Raw genomic sequence first — 25,048 nt, 5'->3', positions numbered from 1 at the left:
GGGGGGACAACTTCTACGTGCTAGATCTACCAAACGTAATATGGAAGCACTGCACCACTTGGTTTTAGACTTTTTAGAAACAAGATATTGAACTATCCCAATTGAAGCAGAAAGGCAAGATACCTCTATTTTGATTGCTATTTTCTCAAGCGAGACGGTTTTAACTAATGTTGATTAATTAAAAATGAGTGTGATAACACAGATTATTTTTCAAATACGTTACCCAGACAAAAACAGATTCCACATTTATGGCCCATAGATCCAATGCTATCATTTGATGTGCGTAACTCTTGAAGACTTCATTACGAGGAAAAATTATTTCTTTATATGTTTAGATCTTACTTTTCTGCCCTCATATCAACAGGTTCGATTAATGTCATATAAACATGATTTGCATGCGTACACAACAGGATGTCCCTTTTATTTTATAAATCACTAAATTACACAGTAAACTGGGCTTCGGCCTGAATGAACAGTATGCAAACATAAGTTGCAAAGTTGGAAAGGATGGTGGGGGGGGGGGGGGGGGGCGGCAATGTGTGGCAGTTACAGGCGGAGACACAATATGTCATTTGTATAACTAACATTGCCTTCGTTCGAAATTTTGTTTGTGCATCGCTCATATCAGCCATATTTGAATTACACATTCTACGTCAGTGTTATTTGTTTATATTTCGAGGTGAGAAACAAACACATTACGGAAAGTTTTTCATTTAATTGATTCATGGCAACATGTCAAGGAAACAGTTTTAAAGACAGAGAAGCGTTGTACCTACGTCTATGGAAGATACAAGAAGCTGAAAGGTTTAAAAGACGAGTATATCCAGAAGTCTTTCTTTTTTATTTTGCCTTTGTCAGCAAACCATTAAGCCATAAACTACATACATCAAACACATCATAAAAATGAGCAAATATATCACTCAGTACAAAATACGAGGGAGAATCGGAAAGTAACAATAATTTTTTTTCCTCCACTGCTATTGCAGCTGGAACGTTGAAACTTCACGATGATATAGTTTGAAGTTTGAGCTACAGAGGTCATTTTGTTTTCGTGTGTGGCTCTAGCGAGAGAAGCCTGAACGACGAAACAAACATGGCGCGCTTGTTTTTGTCGCCAACTTTAGGAGAGCAGCGAGTTATAGTTTGATATTTGTGGGTATAAACAGAGTGAAATTCGCAGGGACATGAGTGGCGTGTATGGGGATGACTGTATGGACCGTAGCAATGTCTCTAGGTGGTGTGCATTCATCCAAGAGTGCCGCCTGAACCTTTGTGATTCACCACGCGCTGGGTGTCTGGGAACAGCTGCAACCCCGCAGAATGTTGGACCCATTGAGGCGGCAATTTTGAACGACCGGCGCGTGCAGCTGCGAACCTTATGGCAGCAGTTCAAAATTTCTTGAGGTGATTGGCAATGACACTTTGAAATTTCGTAAAGTTAGTGCTTGCTGGTCGTCTAAGAACTTCACAGGCAGCCACAAGGGTCAGCAAATGATGACACGCTTGCATCACTTAACGCGTTATACCGCAGCGGGGCATGAGTTTCTGAAAGGAATCGTCACTGGAGATGAGCTGTGGGTGTTCCAGCGGAAATGAAGTCCCACGATTCTTGACAGAGCGTAGGGGAACGATGCGGGAGAGACGCACCGCCTTGCTAGGCAATGTCCTAATGGACGTGGTTTACCGTTGTCTTCATCCGACCATAATGCGGTGAATGATGAAGATGAAGACGACACAACACCACCCATCTCGAGGCAGGTGAAAATCCCTGACCCACCCGGACCCCGTGTTCGGGAAGCGATAACGCTACCGCGAGACCACGAGCTGTGGACAGGCATTCCAATGCACGACCGAAACCAAGCAGGCCTCTAGGGAGTGAAAACATGCTGGTTCCGTGCAGGAAAAAAAAAAAAAAAAAATTCAAAGTGACTCAGTCTGTTAGGAAATAGCTAGTGACAGTGTTCTGGGGTATGCAGGGTGTGTTATTATGCAGGGGGTGTTATTGGTGGACTGTGCTGAACAAGGGGCCACTGTGATTGCTGGAGCCTATATTAAAGCTTTAGTTAAGTTGCGTCGTGCCCTTCATGACAAACACCACAACATTAATTCTGATGGTGTCAAACTGCTTCATGACAATGTTCGCCCCCATGTTGTTGCTGCTCCTGCTCGTGAGGAAGTCACCAAATTTGGGTGGGAGGTACTCCAGCATCCACCATACAGTCCCGACCTTGTGCCGTCGGACTTTCTTCTGTTTGGCGCATGAAGAAACGCCTGGCCGGCCAACGCTTTGCGATCGATGCGGAAGTGAAATCCGCATTCCGCGGATGGCTCTACTCCAACCAAACTGACTTCTACATACAGGAAATATTGAAACTGGTACTACAATAGGAAAAATGTGTTGGAAACGTTAGTGGCTACGCAGAAAAGTAGGTAAAAGATGTAAGCTCGCCGCGCGGGATTAGCCGAGCGGTCTAAGGCGCTGCAGTCATGGACTGTGCGGTGGTCCCGGCGGAGGTTAGAGTCCTCACTCGGGCATGGGTGTGTGTGTGTGTGTGTTTGTCCTTATGATACTTTAGGTTAAGTAGTGTGTAAGCTTATGGGCTGATGACCTTAGCAGTCAAACGCCATAAAATTTCACACACATTCGAACATTTTTGATGTAAGCTCATTTGTGAGTTTTTTTTGTTTTTGTTGTTGTCTATTAAATATTTTGGTAATAAAATTATTGTGAGTTACTTTCCGATGTCTCTTGGTAGATCTAATTGTACGCATAAATATAGATAGTAACAATTGCAGGTTCGAATCCTGCCTCGGGCATGGACGTGTGTGATGTCCTTAGGTTAATTAGGTTTAAGTAGTTCTAAGTTCTAGGGGACTGATGACCACAGATGTTGTCCCATAGTGCTCAGAGCCATTTGAACCATTTTTAACAATTGCATATTCACACTCCATCGCAAATAAATGAATTCACATAAACCTTAAACAATCACAGTTTAATGTTCACTGTAAAAATGTATCCCATAAGAACATCGTATATTTATGGATTGTTGGCACATAGGAGACACTTGGTGGGAATCAACTGAGTGACGTCTTCTTCCGTTTATTTAGAAACGGTCCTGTGTGTGCGCTGCACATCTTGCAAGTGAAAATGATATGGTTAACATCTGGCGAACTACCGTCGCACTCACAGCTGGAAGCATCCAACAAATGAATTCTGTGCAGACGAGTTCAGTTCAAATGGCTCTGAGCACTATGGGACTTAACATCGGAGGCATCAGTCCCCTAGAACTTAGAACTACTTAAACCTAACTAACCTAAGAACATCACACACATCCATGACCGAGGCAGCATTCGAACCTGCGACCGTAGCGGTCGCGCGGTTCCAGACTGAAGCGCCTAGAACCGCTCGGCCACTCCGGCCGGCAGACGAGTTGGGAAAGTACCATTCTTAAATCTCATTCTAATAGTATTGTGGATACTTCCTTCCTTTGGGAATTAAAGGAAGCGAACCATGTGTTGGCACTGTAGGCTTGATTTTGCGTATGGTACTCTCTTAAAGTTAGATGCAAGGGTTCATTGTTCTTGTCACTTACACTGCTCTCTTCCTGACAGAACGGTTAAATTCCACAAACGTGAGTTCAGTATTGAATAGTAGCGCTTTGCGAGTAGCCTCCTTGGCAAGTTCGGCAGCTCGTTCATCATGATCGATATCAGCTTGTACGTTTGCAAATTGAACACGATGGCTTAGCCTCGCCGAACATATTCATAGTAGGTTTTGCGGATTTGCAAGACGTATTTATTTGCTCTCTTATTCCATTGGGAAAATTCCAGAGCGCTTCGGGAGTTGGAGAGTATCAGACAAGAATTTAATGTCTCAGAGGTAGCAATAGTTTCCGAAGAGAAAACCAGCGATTTTTCTAGCAGACGGGATAGTCGATTAGCTCATAACTGTGATGCAGAAATACGCCCATCCGAATGAAGGCGGCTGTAGTTTCAGTAAACAGTGGTTTGTGTTTGATAATTCTTCTGTTATCTAATGCGCTGTTAAAACTGTTCGTCGTATAAGTAGGGGCATCCTGCGAGTTTCAATCACTAGGGCTTTGATTGGCGTTGTTTTAATTGCACCCAAGCATATCCCGAGGGCACAGAGCTGTAGCGTATCTGTCTTGTCAAGCTGTCTGATATTGCCATTCTCGTATAAGCAACAGTCATAATCTGATTGCAGATACGTAAAAAATTAATAATGTCGATGGATGAGCACTCCTCCAAACCGGAAGACAACGTACGACGCTCAGTTCCCGATTGCACGAAAGTACTGAAGGGTTGTTGTATCTGAGTTTTCTATCAAGGATGATTTCCATGAAGCAGATTGCAATTTTAACTGTATTTCCCTGCCACCTAATGACGGTAAACTCGTTTAGAGATATGTCACACGCCTGGAAAATATTACTGAATTGGTCACTAATTGTTACATGACTTGGAAGCTTAAGTCGTCTGAGAATTTAAGAGTCTTTACTTGTGGAACTGATATCCACTCTACATCGGCAGTATAGACAGCATATACGAAAATCGTTGGTTTGTCAATATAGCTATTACAGTAACGCAGGTTCGAAATAGTTGCCAGTAATCCAATATTTTCGTTGACTGTGTTCCACAGCTTCGACGTATTGTAGAAATCACAGCAAATTATAGTATTAACTGATGTTATTCCTACAATTTGCCAATAATCCCTATGCCGACCGCAACCTCACCTACTTTCTGACCAGAGAGTCGTATGGAGATTATTTCACATAGGAGTACAGTGCCTTCTACACTATGTGATCAAAAGTATCCGTACACCTGACTGAAATGACTTAGAAGTTAGTGGCGCCCTCCATCGGTAATGGTGGAATTCAGTATGGTGTTGGCCCACCCTTAGACTTGAAGACAGCTTCCACTCTCGTAGGCATACGTTCGATCAGTTGCTGGAAGGTTTCTTTGGGAATGGCAGCCCATTCTACACGGAGTGCTACACCGAGGAGAGGTATCGGTCTGTGAGGCCTGACACGAAGTCGGCGTTACAAGACATACCAAAGGTGTTCTGTAGGATTCAGGTCAGGACTCTGTGCATGCTAGTCCATTACAGGGATGTTATTGTCGTGTAACCACTCCGCCACAGGCCGTGCATTATGAACAGGTGCTCGATCGTGTTGAAAGGTGCAGTGGCCGTCCCCGAATTCCTCTTCAACAGTGGGAAGCAAGAAGGTGCTTAAAACATCAATGTAGGCCATTGCTGTGATAGTGCCACGCAAAACAACAAGGGGTGCAAGCCCCCTCCATGAAAAACACGACCACACCATAACACCACCGCCTGCGAATGTTACTGTTGGCACTACACTGGCTGGCAGATGACGTTCACCGGGCATTCGCCATACTCACACCCTGACATCGGACTGCCACATTATGTACCGTGATTCGTCACTGCACACAACGTTTTTCCACAGTTCAATTGTTTAATGTTTACGCTCCTTACACCAAGCGAGGCGTCGTTTTGGCATTTACCGGCGTGATGTGTGTCTTATGAGCAGCCGCTCGGCTATTAAATCCGTTTTCTCACCTCCCGCCTAAATGTCATAGTATTTGCAGTGGATTCTGATGCAGTTTGGAATTCCTGTGTGATGGTCTGGATAGATGTCTGCCTATTACTCGTTACGACCCTCTTCAAAGGTCGGCGGTTCCAAACGGCTCTGAGCACTATGCGACTTAGCTTCTGAGGTCATCAGTAGCCTAGAACTTAGAACTAATTTTTCCTAACTAACGTAAGGACATCACACACATCCATGCCGAGGTATGATTCGAACCTGCGACCGTAGCGGTCGCTCGGTTCCAGACTGTATCGCCTAGAATCGCACGGCCACTCCCGCCGGCAAAGATCGGCGGTGTCTGTCAGTCAACAGACTAGGTCGGCCTCTACGCTTTTGTGCTGTACGTGTCCCTTCACGTTTCAACTTCTCTGTCACATCGGAAACAGTGGACCTAGGGATGTTTAGGAATGTGGAAATCTCGCGTACAGACGTATGACACAAGTGACACCCAGTCACCTGACCACGTTCGAAGTCCGTGAGTTCCACGGAGAGCCCCATTATGCTCTCTCACGATGTCTAATGACTTCTGAGGCCGCTTATATGGAGTACCTGGCAGTAGGTTGCAGCACAATGCACCTAATATGAAAAGAGTATGTTATTGGTGTTGTCCGGATACTTTTGATCACATGGTGTATCTCCTTGTTTCATTTTTTGTCGATCTTTAAATCGCCTCCACTAGCCATGTTATATTTAAGGAACATTTTATTTTACACTACATGCAATAGGGTCATAATTATTAGTAACTTCATCTGTATAGTCAACGCATTGTCAAAAGGATTTCAATACGTCGGCAATTATTCTTCAGATAATTTGTTTTTGTAACTGGAAAAATTTTCACCAGCTTCTGTTGGCAGTGATCTTTCGTTTTTTGATATCTTATGGAAGTCTGTCTTTCTCTCTGTCGTCAACACGACATATCTGACTCTGTGATCCAGGTCTTAATCCACCTCTATAGATAAAACAGTAGATATATTGCAAACATAATACTTTCAACGCTACGAAAACACCAGTCACAGCGCAGGAATGACCTGTTCAGCTAAGTCACAGAGGTCCTGTGTGCAGAGTGCAAAGCTGCAACAAATCGGTGCAGACTCCTGCCCCCAGCACGGGCCGGAAAGCGAGTAGGTAGCGAAATTGGCAGGCGAACGAACGCCACTCGACCCCGGAGAGGGAAAACCACACCTGTTTCGCCGAAATTGGGTCCATCGGCAGCGGCAGAAAGTGGCCAATATGCTACAGATCGATAGGATGCCGAGGAGCCCCGGGCTGCGGTCCGCTCTCCACCCTCGTGCTGACGGATCTGCAGCGCTGCCGCTGGCGCCCACGCACTTTCACTTTAACTGCGCATTTTATGACATGTGACGTCATGTCTCAGCGATAACTTGTATGATTAACGGAAACAACAGTGCAGTTCTGGTAGGCCGTCCACCTGCACGACAGATGAGTCTTTCGCGTCGTGCCCTAAACGTGCAGTGACAATTGCTTCTCCGAAACGCTGAACTGCAGCGGACAGTGTTGTGTTACCTGGAGGTTTCCCCAGTCAGTTACGGCAAGTGCTAGGATAGTGTTAAGCCCGGTCCACACGCAACGATCTGTCTGCGCAGACATCGCCGCAGATGTCTGTACATGCAAAAGATCGCTGCAAATGTGGTGTGTTCACACGACACAAACCCCAATCTACTACTCGCCCGCCATCTGTCGGTGTAGAAAAGAAATATCAGTGGCAAGCGACTACGCTCCCCGTAAACGTCAAAAATTTAATTCAGTTATTGTGAAATATAGAAATGGAGTAAGTTCTGTTGTAGTCTGTGTTCGCAACTTGTGTTGCAAAAAACATTCAGACCAACTGCAGGACACAGAGAAAGCGGTCAAAATGGCGTAGACAGTGGCTGCTAAAGCGGAAATAGTTTTCTCACGTAAATTTACTGCGAGAGTTGCAGGGCGAACCTAACGACTGGCGAAATTATTTGCGGATGGATGTCGAAACTTATAATTATCTCTTAAAGCTTGTAACCACTCATATTATGAGAAAAAATACTTGTATGATAAGGGCAATTTCTCCTCATGGACGGCTGGCGGTAACATTAAGATTCCTAGCAACAGGAAGGAGCTACAAGGATTTGGAATTTTCAACTGCGATATCGAAACAAGCGTTGAGTGAAATAATACCCAACACATGTGAAACTATTTACGCTGTCTTGAAGGATGAGTTCTTTTTATAACAGCAGTTAATTTTCTATTATGTTTTCACACAAATATATTCTTTTGAATAAACTTTTGATAAACGTATGTGAAATACACTCCTGGAAATGGAAAAAAGAACACATTGACACCGGTGTGTCAGACCCACCATACTTGCTCCGGACACTGCGAGAGGGCTGTACAAGCAATGATCACACGCACGGCACAGCGGACACACCAGGAACCGCGGTGTTGGCCGTCGAACGGCGCTAGCTGCGCAGCATTTGTGCACCGCCGCCGTCAGTGTCAGACAGTTTGCCGTGGCATACGGAGCTCCATCGCAGTCTTTAACACTGGTAGCATGCCGCGACAGCGTGGACGTGAACCGTATGTGCAGTTGACGGACTTTGAGCGAGGGCGTATAGTGGGCATGCGGGAGGCCGGGTGGACGTACCGCCGAATTGCTCAACACGTGGGGCGTGAGGTCTCCACAGTACATCGATGTTGTCGCCAGTGGTCGGCGGAAGGTGCACGTGCCCGTCGACCTGGGACCGGACCGCAGCGACGCACGGATGCACGCCAAGACCGTAGGATCCTACGCAGTGCCGTAGGGGACCGCACCGCCACTTCCCAACAAATTAGGGACACTGTTTCTCCTGGGGTATCGGCGAGGACCATTCGCAACCGTCTCCATGAAGCTGGGCTACGGTCCCGCACACCGTTAGGCCGTCTTCCGCTCACGCCCCAACATCGTGCAGCCCGCCTCCAGTGGTGTCGCGACAGGCGTGAATGGAGGGACGAATGGAGACGTGTCGTCTTCAGCGATGAGAGTCGCTTCTGCCTTGGTGCCAATGATGGTCGTATGCGTGTTTGGCGCCGAGCAGGTGAGCGCCACAATCGGGACTGCATACGACCGAGGCACACAGGGCCAACACCCGGCATCATGGTGTGGGGAGCGATCTCCTACACTGGCCGTACACCACTGGTGATCGTCGAGGGGACACTGAATAGTGCACGGTACATCCAAACCGTCATCGAACCCATCGTTCTACCATTCCTAGACCGGCAAGGGAACTTGCTGTTCCAACAGGACAATGCACGTCCGCATGTATCCCGTGCCACCCAACGTGCTCTAGAAGGTGTAAGTCAACTACCCTGGCCAGCAAGATCTCCGGATCTGTCCCCCATTGAGCATGTTTGGGACTGGATGAAGCGTCGTCTCACGCGGTCTGCACGTCCAGCACGAACGCTGGTCCAACTGAGGCGCCAGGTGGAAATGGCATGGCAAGCCGTTCCACAGGACTACATCCAGCATCTCTACGATCGTCTCCATGGGAGAATAGCAGCCTGCATTGCTGCGAAAGGTGGATATACACTGTACTAGTGCCGACATTGTGCATGCTCTGTTGCCTGTGTCTATGTGCCTGTGGTTCTGTCAGTGTGATCATGTGATGTATCTGACCCCAGGAATGTGTCAATAAAGTTTCCCCTTCCTGGGACAATGAATTCACGGTGTTCTTATTTCAATTTCCAGGAGTGTATATTGTTTTACATTATCTCGTGTTCCATTTCCTCGCACACTGACACTCTAATTTCATCTTCAATTGTACTCCTGCTTGGTCTTGGCGTTTCTTGATCACTAAGAAAGCCAAGCAGATCAAAATACCATAACGTTGGCTGGTATACTTGATCTACTCCTACACCAGATCTTCTAGATTTCTGAACTTTGGATAACTCTTTTCGGTAAACAGTTCGCAACGAATTTATTTTTTATTACTGTTTCTCTGTTAGCCGAGGCGTCAACTGCCAGCAATTTCTCAATTAGAGCATTGTATGCTGCTGTCTTTTTGTCTAGGTCACTATATTCTTTACTTTTAATCTTCCACAAACATGGGTGCTTTCTATATATTTCAATGAATTCACTTACAAACTCTCGAGAACACTGACGAGTATCAGCCATTTTAATGTGTGCGCACAAATACAAACACTAGACTGAGCAAACAGCTGTTTCGCGCCAGATTTGCGGCCATCTCCTGTCCACACGCTCCAACTTGTCTGCGCAGATGTGGTTTGAACCCACAGATTTGAGAGGTTTCGCTCAAACCTCCAACTCGAGCTTCCAGGTTTGCACACACCTCAGGTTGGTGCAAATCTTCTGCCCACACGCAACGATCTGTCTGCGCAGATTTGATGTGGGCAGACATTTGCGCAGACAGATCGTTGCGTGTGGACGGGCCTTTATGGAACAGACCACCAACAACGTTCTTCTGTAGGTACTTTGAGCTAAGTTTGTATCTCATCTCTAATGACAGTCATTGATGCGATGTTTTCCCTCTGCCCACAAGGCGAGGTGGAAAATCACCCGTCCACCCTATTTGCCTTTGTGGCATGTGCGGTGTAGCTCAGGTCCTGTCCTCATCTGGGGTATCCTTGTAGCCCGTCACGCTCACAGTATTGGAGGGACTTCCTACTCCGTTGTACGTAATACTGGCTCCAACACGATCTTCGGATGGGATTTCACCTGACATTGCTATGAACGTGACGGTAGCTCGGTTGGATTTCTACCGAGCCTCGTTAATATTGTTAATTTTTTGTTCTATTTTACGGTATACCACAATGGCCCACAAAACTGCGTTCATCATCCCAGAAGTAGTTTTAGACGAGTTCCAAAGCCAAATAGCGATGGATTCTGATGATGCGGATGCGATGGATTCTGATGATGCGGATGAAAGCAATTTTGATGATTATTGCTTGGGAACTATCTGATGATGAGGCCAACGACGGTGAATTCGAAACTGAGAACGAATTCTTTCAGGAAGGAGCTACTCGAAGGCAACAACGAAAAGCTAGATATTTTACGCAGGGGAAAGATTCAGAAACAAAATGGACAAACACACCTCTAAAGTCTAATGTGCCAAGACGCCTACAAAAAAAAATGTAGCATTACAGCTTCCCTCACCTAAGGATATCGCTAAAGGCATGACGAATGAGGGAAAACTATTTTCATCGTTTGTAAATGAACAAATGATTAACATGTTGGTGACATATACAAATCAAAAAGTCGAACTAATAGGCGGGCGATTCAATTCTGTTAAAAGGTATATCGTAGCCACAGACAAATCTGAGATGAAAGCACTTTGTGGATTACTATTGAGGAGCGGATACATGTAGAATTCCCGTTTTAACACCGAGGAAAAGCTTCCAAAAATTGATGGACACCTGATTTTTCGATTTACAATGCATAAAAGCCGGTTTGATTTCTTGTACGTGCCCTTAGTCAACGACAAAAAAACACGAGACCAAAGGAAACAAAACGACAATTTTTCGGTCTTTCGAGCGCTCTGGACTCCTTTTTTACCACTCAGTGTAAAGGTCATTATATGCCATCTGAATTCTTGTTTTTGCCAAAAAGCCCTAGCAAACAATGCTTACAAATTGTCACTGTTAGTGTATATGACGCAAAAATATTTTATTTTTTGGGTGGAATTCCTGACGTTGGGAAGAAAAAAGAATCAATGAATCTTTCCATGCCAACGAGGTATGTCCTATAGCTTTGTGAATCTGCAAGATACACAAACTGAAGTATCACGGCAGACAATTGGTTGACATCGTGCGAATTGGCCGAAGAGTTGACAAAAATGAAACTCACATTAATGGACATGTTACGCAAAAATAAACCGCAAATGCCACCGGAAATGATCTACTCCAGGAACGAACCTTCTTTGCCATCTCATTTTCCCTACGGCCCTGATAAAATGCTCGTTTCTTTTACACTAAAGAAATACAAAAATGTTATTTTATCATCCATGCATGGTTCATTTGGAATAGATGCGCAATCGCAAAAACTTGAACAAATCGAATTCTAAGATATGACAAATGGCCACTCCGGTATTTTTACGGAGTTCTGGATGCTGCTGGTGTGAACGCATTTGTACTTTCAAAATTGAAACTTCCCCAGACGCATGGTTTCTCTAGTAGGGCACGTGACCGATTCCTTAAAAGATTTTCCCATTGACCACTTCCAAAGAAGCTAACTTATAATTCTCATCTACCAAGAGAACTTCGACTTTCTATCGAGAGTTATCTCGGCGAAGAAGAAGATGAGCCGGAATTCGGGAAGCTGCGAAAGAACCTCTTCGATGTGACGTCTGCAATGAAAATAATTGTATTTTTTATTACATATGAACATCTTAATATATCCATACATAAATAAGCACTGAAGGCAAACACAATTAGCATTGAATAGGTACTAGACTCACAAAGGAAATATTTTTGTGCTGTATTCAACAGTAAATGTGTAAACTGCACCTTAAGTTCACTTTACAAGAAAATTTTCTTTATATGTGAACATATAATTATGTGTTGAATGCAAACACAGTTAACAGTTTATAAGAATTAAGTACCTTCACCTAAATTATTTTTGCACTGTATCCTATAGTTATATGTTCGATACGGTGCAAAAATAATTTTGGTGAAGGCGTTATTCAATTTGTACAAAATGTGATGAACCTAAGAATATGGCTTGTTCCAATTGTGTTTACACGCAGCAAAGTAATACCAATTCTTATATTTGGTTATTTTGAATTATTTTGTAATAGATTGTTTACTTTTTTGGAGTACTGTTGTCACGTGAAGTGAAGTGATGAAAGTACCTGTCTGACGGTAATATTTGACAATAGTAAAATAAAAAAATGTATGGAAGTGAAACATGGACGATAACTAGTTTAGACAAGAAGAAAATTGAAGCTTTCGAAATCTGGTGCTACAGAAGAATGCTGAAGATTAGATGGATAGTTCACGTAACTAATGGGGAGGTACTGAATAGAGCTGAGGAGAAGAGGAATTTCTGGCACAACTTCATAATAAGAAGGGATCGGTTGGTAGGACATGTTCTGAGGCATCAAGGGATCATCAATTTAGTATTGGAGGGCAGCGTGGAGAGTAAAAAGCAAAAATCATACAGGGAGACCAAGAGATGAACACACTAAGCAGATTCAGAAAGCTGTAGGTTGCAGTGGTTACTTGGAGATGAAGAAGCTTGCGCAGGATAGGGTAGCATGGAGGGCTGCATCAAGCCAGTCTCTGGACTGAAGACCACAACACAAAATAATGCAAGTAATACAGAAGATTTTTGTGCTTACAGTTAAGTGTTACCTATTTCTGTGAAATGTTGCGCATTTTTATTGTTTCTTTTTTCCATCAATGTCAACAAAAATGGTTCAAATGGCTCTGAGCACTGTGGGACTTAACTGCTGTGGTCATCAGTCCCCTAGAACTTAGAACTACTTACACCTAACTAACCTAAGGACATCACACACATCCATGCCCGATGCAGGATTCGAACCTGCGACCTTAGCGGTCGTGTGGTTCCAGACTGTAGCACCTAGAACCGCTCGGCCACTCCGGCCGGCCAATGTCAACAAAAATTTGATTTATTAATATCAATTGTTGTACTTTAATTATAATTAAAAATACAGAAGTATTTCAGTGATGGTATTCCACCCGACCTTGATGTTAACGTCCTTCCAATTCACATTGTGGGCAGAGAATTAGACTATATCCTCTAATGCCGACTTCCTCAACTTTATTATCTTTCTACCTCGTTTCGTTGCCTTTTTCGACAGCGCGGAGACATTACATAGTAATAATGGCATTATGCTTTATTCGGTTTGTTACCCCAGTTACCTTCGTTTCTTTGAAAATACCTTCACAACAGTGACAAAGCCTGTGATAAGCGATCATCAAGACGAGCAACGCAAAACTCGGAGTAAAATGCAGATGCAAAGGTGCAATGATGTGCTTGACGTCGCTGCGGAAATAGCTCTGTCCGCTACCTCACGCCACACTCCCACTACGTCCAGTGAGTACTTGGACGAGATGCATACCGGCCAATTCATCATCATTACACTTCCGTACTGCTGTGTATCACAGTTAACTTACAACTAATGAGACCGTATGGAAAGAGAGAGAGAGAGAGAGAGAGAGAGAGAGAGAGAGAGAGAGAGAGAGACCGAACCGAGCAGTACTGAATGCGGCCTTGAGGTGCAAAGAGCAAAGGGGGCATTACTGTTGTCAACAGCAAATACCGTGCGTGAATGAAACAAGTTTGTTTCGAAACAAGACACAGTTCATTCCATCGAAATTTTCACTGTCGTACAAATCAGGATGAACATTATTTAAACCGACAAGCCGTGAGAGATTGCACTGGACACAAAAAGAAAGATTTTCCTCTAATGTCATATTTTCCTGTGAGGATTTTTTAAACCGATAAAAGGAGTTTTTTCTGCACGAAAATTAATGAAAGAAACAAACTCCGTGAGGTTACAAGGGAAACTGAAAAACACTTTGTGTGGAGTGTTTTGCTTTGAGGCACCATTTTACATTAAATCTTACACTAGACAAAAAGTAACACAAACAATTTTTAAATCTATGTTTCCAAAAGACAATATAAATAAAACACAATTGCGTCAAAAATGCCTCCATTGACTTGTAAACGAAGGTTACATCGGCAGGTAGTATTCTAACAGATTCAACAGGGGCTCTGGAAACAAGGCTGCACGTCTCTCCCCCCAAAAAAGTCAAGGATGAAATCAGGGGATACAGTAGGGCATGATGTAGGATCACACTTGCCAACCCACTTCTCTGGAAACTCTGTTCAAGAATCGACGCACAGGACGACTGAAATGATCCGTTTCCCAATCATGCTAGAACCATAAGCGCTGTCTCATAACAAGTGGTAGGTTATCCAGAAATCCTGGCAATTCTCCAGCAGGAAAATGTAATAATGCCTGCCATTTAATGCCCTAGGTGACGGATTTGGCCCGATTAAACGGTCACCAACGACACTTGCCCACACATTCACGTAAAACCGCACTTGATGAGCGCGAATAAATTTGGCAGGTGGATGAAACTCACTCAAATTGTGGATGTAGTGAGCAAGAACCATATCAGTGTATTCCATCGAGGAGTTCCCTCCATTTGTAAACAAGTATTGGGCCGGGCTAAGACGTACAACGAAATGTGAATGTGAAACAACTATTACGACTGAAGAGTGAAGTATGCCCTCTACTGGTGCAACGAGAACAACTGACAACAAATCAGTCATTACAACTGAAGAGTGAATAAGCTCTTTACCAGATTAAACAATGCTCACAGGAAATTATGACATTAAAAAAATATTTGTTTTGATGTCTTGTGCAGCTAAAATAATGTTCGTTCTGTGTATTCAGTTCAATATAAATATAAAAAATAATTAGAATAAGAAGTAATGTAACAGCCAAGTAACTACCTACTGTGTGAATTATGGATGTATGGAAAGCAGATGTAAGTCTGAAGTCTATAAATAGTGCAAGTTTAATTTCAAGTCTTGTACATAATTTGACTGTTCTTAACTGAGGATCCTTGAAATGAATAATTTACTTTAATTTTTGACAATACTTGGTTGTAATAGCCAAGTAACTAGCTACCGTGTGAATGATAGATTTAATGAAAGTAGATGTAAGTACTAAACCTGTAAATGTTAGAAGTTTAATTTTAATTGATGTACTTAATTTTAATGTTGATTGACTGAGGATCATTAAAATTAACGAAACTCAAGTTTTTCTAATTACATTTGTGTAATATGTTTATCTGACCTGTTCTACACCCAGGAGGATCCTCTCTCTTGTGGGTCTATGGAATGAATAATTAATCTAATCTAATCAGTACAATACAGATGTAAAAAATAATTAGAGTAAGAAATAATACAAAATGCAGTTCTCTGTAAAGACCCGCCGAAGACCACGCATCACTTACTTATGGTCAGAAAATATCCGTGAATAACTTCGTAAATTTTCTCGGATGAGTCTGGAGTCGCCCTATATAAACTTGAAAAATTTAATTACTGTTGATGTAAAGAGACATATAGTTCCGTTAGTGTGATTCTCTTGGAAAAAGAAATGTAAATTTCAACGGTACCAGGAATTACATTGATCTTATCACCCTTCAAACGAAAATCACCCAAGTGTTGGACGAGAAAGTGGGCATCATATCCACTCAAATTGTGAAAGAAGACGGATATGTGCCCTGACAGTTGGTAATCCAAGTTTGATACGTTCTGAGCTGCACCATGGAACTTCGCTGTTAAACGACAACGATCTTTACATAGAGTTTCTCTTCTCTATCCAACGGCAGCCCACATATGACAATCAACTGCCTTTTCGCAGATGGCATCATTCTTCTGCAAATCTATCATGGGAGCATTGTTGCGATAAATTCCATCGACTTCCCAGGCAAGTTTTCCGAGCTCAGCGAGCAACCTTCACAAAGGATTATCCCCGACGTATGATTCGAATTTGTCGCTACTGGAGTTATACGAGTGTGCAGACTTAAAGCAGTATTGGCTGTTAATCGACCGTGAGTGAAGAACATGAATAAGTTGATTTAGAGACCGCTACTAGTCACAAACCTTTGTTGCTTTACTTAAATTATTTAATGAATGTTTCGAGACATAAACTTCATCTTCAGGTTAAAACGATGACACAAAAAAATTTAACAAAAATGTGCATAGATTTGTAAATTGTCCTTTGCATGTGTTAAGGCCTTCGTGCGGAGAAATAGGATAACCTAATATCATGGAATATATACTTCAATTGTCAGTCTGCTGTTCACATACATTTTTAAAACAAATGGCTCGAAACATCAGTGGTTAAATAGAAAGAAATTTTGCGTTGGCCGCCTTTTTGTTTCTATTGTACAGTAAAGTTGATTGTGAATACGTGTTTGGAGTGCCTGTGGAAATTTTATAAAAAGTGGTTAACAAGGGCCCAGGAGCCACAGTAAAGGCTGTAAAACTGAGCACACGACAAGGAGACAGCCATTTCATATGAACAAGGTGAATGATAAATTAATTTGTTTATGTGAACAGCAAAGGAAGCGAGTACTCCCTCATATTAGTTTATTCTTCTCTTTCTCCAGAGTACGGACACAGCACATGCCAAGACTGTAAACAAACAAATTTAATATCTACACTCCTGGAAATTGAAATAAGAACACCGTGAATTCATTGTCCCAGGAAGGGGAAACTTTATTGACACATTCCTGGGGTCAGATACATCACATGATCACACTTTCAGAACCACAGGCACATAGACACAGGCAACAGAGCATGCACAATGTCGGCACTAGTACAGTGTATATCCACCTTTCGCAGCAATGCAGGCTGCTATTCTCCCATGGAGACGATCGTAGAGATGCTGGATGTAGTCCTGTGGAACGGCTTGCCATGCCATTTCCACCTGGCGCCTCAGTTGGACCAGCGTTCGTGCTGGACGTGCAGACCGCGTGAGACGACGCTTCATCCAGTCCCAAACATGCTCAATGGGGGACAGATCCGGAGATCTTGCTGGCCAGGGTAGTTGACTTACACCTTCTAGAGCACGTTGGGTGGCACGGGATACATGCGGACGTGCATTGTCCTGTTGGAACAGCAAGTTCCCTTGCCGGTCTAGGAATGGTAGAACGATGGGTTCGATGACGGTTTGGATGTACCGTGCACTATTCAGTGTCCCCTCGACGATCACCAGTGGTGTACGGCCAGTGTAGGAGATCGCTCCCCACACCATGATGCCGGGTGTTGGCCCTGTGTGCCTCGGTCGTATGCAGTCCTGATTGTGGCGCTCACCTGCTCGGCGCCAAACACGCATACGACCATCATTGGCACCAAGGCAGAAGCGACTCTCATCGCTGAAGACGACACGTCTCCATTCGTCCCTCCATTCACGCCTGTCGCGACACCACTGGAGGCGGGCTGCACGATGTTGGGGCGTGAGCGGAAGACGGCCTAACGGTGTTCGGGACCGTAGCCCAGCTTCATGGAGACGGTTGCGAATGGTCCTCGCCGATACTCCAGGAGCAACAGTGTCCCTAATTTGTTGGGAAGTGGCGGTGCGGTCCCCTACGGCACTGCGTAGGATCCTACGGTCTTGGCGTGCATCCGTGCGTCGCTGCGGTCCGGTCCCAGGTCGACGGGCACGTGCACCTTCCGCCGACCACTGGCGACAACATCGATGTACTGTGGAGACCTCACGCCCCACGTGTTGAGCAATTCGGCGGTACGTCCACCCGGCCTCCCGCATGCCCACTATACGCCCTCGCTCAAAGTCCGTCAACTGCACATACGGTTCACGTCCACGCTGTCGCGGCATGCTACCAGTGTTAAAGACTGCGATGGAGCTCCGTATGCCACGGCAAACCGGCTGACACTGACGGCGGCGGTGCACAAATGCTGCGCAGCTAGCGCCATTCGACGGCCAACACCGCGGTTCCTGGTGTGTCCGCTGTGCCGTGCGTGTGATCATTGCTTGTACAGCCCTCTCGCAGTGTCCGGAGCAAGTATGGTGAGTCTGACACACCGGTGTCAATGTGTTCTTTTTTCCATTTCCAGGAGTGTATGTGTACTTTTGCTAAAAGTTTCTGTATTGCTGCTGCTGCTGATTATCAGTTTAAGGAGACGAAACATATAAGGTCATCTATCTTCTATTCACCACCCTTTCCTCCCCTTCCCTCAAACCCAACCTCATCCCTCGGACGGAATGAGGGTACCCCCAGAACGTCTGCGTCGAGAATGAATTCTACGTGAAAGTGCAAGAAAGTTTTCCATGCGCATAGCGTGTACCTTCAGCGGCAAGGAACCAGCCCAGTATTCACCTAGTGGGATGTGGGGAATCGCCTAAAAACCACATACAAGCTGGCCGACCCTCGTCGCCAACCCTCTGGACGGATTCAATGAGGCCGGCGCGACTCCCAGTCCTGAAACCGAGCGCTTTAACGCTCACGGTTATCCGTACGGGGTTCTCGGGGTTCTGTATTGCCATTGTAGTCTGTAGAAGAGGTTTGTACCTTGAAACATTATTTATAAAATAATTTATGTAAGTAAAATAGTGTCTGTGACCGATAGTGGTCTCCGAAAAAACCTTTACGTGTTAAGACTCGTGAAACGAGCGCTGCTAATGTTTGTATCGTCAGGGCGCGCGTTTCAACCTGTATGTGGTGTTGTAAAACGTTGAATTTTAGAGTTCCGTACTTCAATTCGTAAAAAGGGAACCTTTGATATTCGCAGACTCACTCATTAAAACCTATAGCATACTTACTGTTGACCTAGAATCATGAGAACTGGCCAGAAGCAAGGTTTCATAGTGCAAGTCAAGCAAAAGAAGGATCAGAAAATTATCATTTTTTAATTATATTTCACGAGAGAAATTTCTTTTTTTATTGTTTATCCGCCCACGAACTTAAAAAACGTGCTCGAAAATCTTGGAATTCCCCAGTCCAATATCTTGCCAGTATCAATGTCTGTAAGAGCCAAAAATCGTAGACATTCTCGGGTCCCGGAATGGATGAACTATCTATACACCTTATTAAGTTTCTACGAAACACTCAAATCGCGAGTTCTAAAAGAGCGAGCGAGCAAGCGAGCGCTCACGCTCGTGTGTGTGTGTGTGTGTGTGTGTGTGTGTGTGTGTGTGTGTGTGTGTGTGTGTGTGTTTGTGTTTGTGTTGTTTTTGAGTGTTTGTTGTTGTAGATAAAGAGTGTTCAAGTGGCAGGCAGTGTTTGTTAGTCACAGTACTTTCCGCCGGATGTGCTTATAAAGTATGGAGATAAGATGGTAGTCATTCATTTCCCCTGACGTTCGCAATGAATAAGCGTTTTCATAGCATCTGCTGGTGCGAAGTTTGAGAGTGCTCGGTGTGACTAAACGGAGATTTCTGCAACGGCAGTACAGTTACAAACGGTGTATACACGAGACAGTACACAAAGAGCAACTGATGAGATGAAATTCTTTTATTGTATTTCAAAGCCTTAGGCCACACAACCGAGCTCGACGTCTGAGTAAGTCATAAGGTGTTCTGTTTAAAAGCAAAGAAAAGGTGCGATATTAAAATGCCGGAAAACTAAATTACAAATAAAACTTAACATTTATTCGCAGCTATACATATCTGAATCTGTTACATTGGAATTCATCTGAAGACCCCAGGAGAGAGGTTTACAAATTTATTTATTTATTTATTTAAATGTCAAGTTCCGTAGGACCAAATTGAGGAGCAAATCTCCAAGATCATGGAACGTGTCAGTACATAAAAAGTAATAACAGATAAAAATAAATGTTCATGAACCTGAAAGCAAACGCTATCAGCAATACAATGAGAATCATCTTAATTTTTCAAGGAACTCCTCGACAGAATAGAAGGAGTGACCCATGAGGAAACTCTTCAGTTTCGATTTGAAAGCGCGTGGATTACTGCTAAGATTTCTGAATTCGAGTGGCAGCTTATTGAAAATGGATGCAGCAGTATACTGCACACCTTTTTGCACAAGAGTTAAGGAAGTCCGATCAAAATGGAGGTTTGATTTCTGCCGAGTATTAACCGAGTTAAAGTTGCTTATTGTTGGAAATAAACTAATATTGGTAACAAGAAACGACAATAAGGAATATACATATTGAGAGGCCAATGTCAAAATACCCAGACTCGTGAAAAGAGGTCGACAAGAGGTTCGTGAACTCACACCACTTATTGCCCGAACCGCCCGTTTCTGAGCCAAAAATATCCTTCTAGAATGGGAAGAGTTACCACAAAACATAATACCATACGACATAAGTGAATGAAAATAAGCAAAGTAGACTAATTTACGTGTCGAAATATCACTCACTTTCGATACTGTTCGAATAGTGAAAATGGCAGTATTAAGTCTTTGAAGAAGATCCTGAACGTGGGCTTTCCACGACAGCTTACTATCTATCTGAACACCTAGGAATTTGAACTGTTCAGTTTCACTAATCATATGCCCGTTCTGTGAGATTAAAACGTCAGGTTTTGTTGAATTGTGTGTTAGGAACTGTAAAAACTGAGTCTTACTGTGATTTAACGTTAGTTTATTTTCTACAAGCTATGAACTGAGGTCATGTACTGCTCTACTTGAAACCGAGTCAATGTTGCACACAACATCCTTTACTACAAGCTAGTGTCATCAGCAAGCAGAAATATTTTAGAGTTACCCATAATACTAGAGGGCATATCATTTATATAAATAAGGAACAGGAGCGGCCCCAACACTGATCCCTGGGGCACCCCCCACTTGACAGTACCCCACTCAGATCCCACATCACAGCCGTTATCAACATTGTGAATAATGACCTTTTACTGCCTGTTGTTAAATTAAGAGGTGAACCAATTGTGAGCTAATCCCCTTATTCCGTAATGGTCCAACTTCTGGAGCAATATTGTGTGATCAACACAGTCAAATGCTTTTGTTAAATCAAAAAATACGCCAAGCGTTCGAAACTTTTTGTTTAGCCCATCCAGTACCTAACAGAGAAAAGAGAATATAGCATTTTCAGTTGTCAAACGACTTCTGAAGCCGAACTGTACATTTGATAGCAAATCGTGTGATATAAAGTGATCAATTAACCTTGCATACACAGCCTTTTCGATAACTTTTGCAAACACTGATGGCATAGAAATAGGTCTAAAATTATCTACATTATCCCTTTCTCCCTTTTTATAAAGCGGCTTTACTATTGAGTACTTTAATCGCTCAGGAAACTGACCATTCCTAAAGGAAAAATTACAAATATGGCTAAATACAGGGCTAACATGTGCAGTACAGTACTTTAATATTCTACTAGACACTCCATCATAACCATGATAGTCCTTAGTCTTCAGTGATTTGATTATTCTCTCTATCTCCCTCTTGTCTGTATCACAGAGGAGTATTTCAGACGTCAATCTCGGAAAGGCATTTGCTAAGAAATTTATATGATTTCCTGTAGATACTAAATTTTTATTTAATTCACCAGCAATGCTCAGAAAATGGTTGTTAAATACTGTACATATATCTGATTTATTAGTAACAGAAATATTATTACTGCAAACTGACTTTATATCGTCAACCTTGTGCTGCTGACAAGACACTTCCTTCACAACTGACCATATGGCTTTAATTTTATCCTGTGAATTAGCTATTCTATTTGCATACCACATACTTTTTGCCTTGCTAATAACATTTTTAAGCACTTTACAATACTATTTGTAAGGGGGGTACTGTAGCTTGATTGTGACTGCTTCTAACATTTTGATATAATTCCCGCTTTGTTCTACAAATGTAAGCATATCTGCGCCATGATTGTTAGAATTGAAGGACACGTAATACTAAAATGTTGGTGACTGTTAAATCAGAAATCCTAAAGTTTGCTATTTGCACACTCTAGCGGGCGGTCACAAGTATACACAACAGACACAATGAAACAACTATGAAATCAAGCTACTTTTAAACTGGTGCGGACCAGCAAAAAAAGGGATACCAACAAAACAGATGGTGAGAAATACGGTCAACGGACATAACAGGTCAGAGAGTGTTTCGAAACAGCTTTGTTACGTAAATCACTTTGTTCCTTGAACAAATTTTATGGTTTTTCTTCTTCTTCTTTTTCTTCCCCTTCCTCGTCCTCATCCTGAAACGTTCCCGCTTATGCTCTTCCAATCTTATCTTTTCTCCCACAGTCTATCATTTAGTATCTCCTCCTATTGCAGTCTCATCTTGTTTGTGGTCTTTCAATTAGTCTCCATCCAGATTCTGTCCATTTTAGGTCCCTTCAAGCCTGCTACTCTCCAGTTTCGTTTAGGGAATTGATCTGCAGGTTTTTAATTTGTCAAGTTCTTAGACTGTCTCAAAACGCCAACCACGAGGATTTGCGATTTAAGAGTCGCTAGATTTCAACTGTTACGTAGTTGACTGTTCCCTTGTGTTCCAACAACCACAGTGTGAGCGCCTGAGTGGGCCAGTTCAGTTTATTACGGTAAAGTCGTCGAAAGAAGATTCCTGACAGTTGGCAGCAGTGTTGTCAACTGTGAAGCACAGAAGACTGCAGGCGAAAACAATATTTATCTACATACCTGGCTCAGAATAACAAAGTGACGGGTAGCTGCCTTAGCAACAACAAATCTGACGAGAGTTTGGTCACACTTTCCGTCCTGTGCACAGTTTCATATCGCTATGCTACCCCAGCTGCCGGAGGGCAATCAGTCTGCTCCTGAATAATAGTTACTTTTTTAATGTCCTTTCTAATTGTAGTGATTTGCTCTCGTATGCTTTGTTTCTTAGTGCGGCATGTTTCTTTTATACCGTTAGAATGTGAGATGCTAACTGTGAAACTGCTTAGAGAGGTGATAAGACTTATGACCCTACAAAGCGAACTCACTATTCAACATTGAGGCTAAGGCTGTACGGGCGTTTTGAATGCAGCTTTTTTGCGATGAATAACACAAGAAATATGGACTCAGTGTTGTGTACACACTATGTGATAACAAGTTTCCGGACACCAGGCTGAAATGACTTAAAAGTTCGTGGCGCCCTCCATCGGTAATGCTGGAATTCAGTATGGTGTTGGCTCACTTTTAGCCTTGGTGACAGCTTCCACTCTCGCAGGAATATGTTCAATCAGGTGCTGGAAGGGTTCTTGGGGGATCGGAGCCCATTCTTCACTGAGTGCTGCACTGAGGAGAGGTATCGATGTCGGTCGGTGAGGCCTGGCACAGAAGGGAATGTAGCATGCTAATTACAATAGTGGAAATCACAAAAACTGCTCAAATACGCGACCACTGGACTGTATGCACGCAGTACATCGTTGAACCATTCATTTTGTTGTGTCCGTTCAAAGATTCCTGGCATGTCCGCAATGGTACAGGCAGCGACGGCAGTTGTAGCGACGAGCTCTTCTGTTTTCACAATGGTTTCATACACCAGCTATTTCATCTGCCCGCAGAGGAAGAAATCCGGAATCATGAGGTCAGCTGATCTCTTGCCCAGACCACAGGGCCACTCGGCCGAACCATTGACTCCCGAAGGTTGGCTCTGAGATGATTCCCCACAGCAATGCTGAAATGGACTGGTGCCCCATCGTATTTGAAGTTCGCTGTTTGTCTGACATTCAGAGGTACATTCACCCAGTACAGCCAGCCATCCGTACACTGGGAAATTTTGAATGTCTGAACGCATCACCAGTCAGCTACACTGAAACAACAGCTTACGTCACCACCACTAACAAAGTTTTCTCTAACGTTAGAAGTTGACGTCAGAGACCACATATTCCTTATCGAAATACGTTTGTTTTGATTTCTCTGTCTCCTATATTAATTTGCACGAATACACTACTGGCCATTAAAATTGCTACACCAAAAAGAAATGCACATGATAAACGGGTATTCATTGGACAAATATACTAGAACTGACATGTGATTACATATTCACGCAATTTGGGTGCATAGATCCTGAGAAATCAGTACCCAGAACAACCACGTCTGGCCGTAATAACGACCTTGATACGCCTGGGCATTGAGTCAAACAGAGCTTGGATGGCGTGCACAGATACAGCTGCCCATGCAGCGTAAACACGATACCACACTTCATCAACAGTAGTGACTGGCGTATTGTGACGAGCCAGTTGCTCGGCCACCATTGACCAGACGTTTCCAATTGGTGAGAGATCTGGATAATATGCTGGCCAGAGCAGCAGTCGAACATCTTTTGTATCCAGAAAGGCCCGTACAGGACCTGCAACATGCGGTCGTGCATTATCCTTCTGAAATGTAGAGTTACGCGAGGATCGAATGAAGGGTAGCGCCACGGGTCGTAACACATCTGAAATATAATGTCCACTGATCAAAGTGCCGTCAATGCGATCAAGGGGTGACCGAGACGTGTAACCAATGGCACCACATACCATCAAGCCGGGTGATACGCCAGTATGGCGATGACGAATACACGCTTCCGATGTGCGTTCACCGCGATGTCGCCAAACACGGATGCGACCATCATGATGCTGTAAACAGAACCTGGATTCATCCGAAAAAGTGACGTTTTGCCATTCGTGCACCCAGGTTCGTCGTTGAGTACACCATCGCAGGCGCTCCTGTCTGTGATGCAGCGTCAAGCGTAACCGCAGCCATTGTCTCCGAGCTGATAGTTCATGCTGCTGCAAACGTCGTCGAACTGTTCGTGCAGATGGTTGTTGTCTTGTAACCGTCCCCATCTGATGACTCAGGGATCGAGACGTGGCTGCACGATCCGTTACTGCCATGCGGACGAGATGTCTGTCATCTCTACTGCTAGTCATACGAGGCCGTTGGGATCCAGCACGGCGTTCCATATTACCCTCCTGAACCCATCGATTCCATATTCTGCTAAGTCATTGGATCTCGCCCAACGCG

The sequence above is a fragment of the Schistocerca piceifrons genome, chromosome 3 (assembly GCF_021461385.2).
Source record: "Schistocerca piceifrons isolate TAMUIC-IGC-003096 chromosome 3, iqSchPice1.1, whole genome shotgun sequence".
Lineage (NCBI taxonomy): Eukaryota > Metazoa > Arthropoda > Insecta > Orthoptera > Acrididae > Schistocerca > Schistocerca piceifrons.
This window is presented reverse-complemented; position numbering follows the sequence as displayed.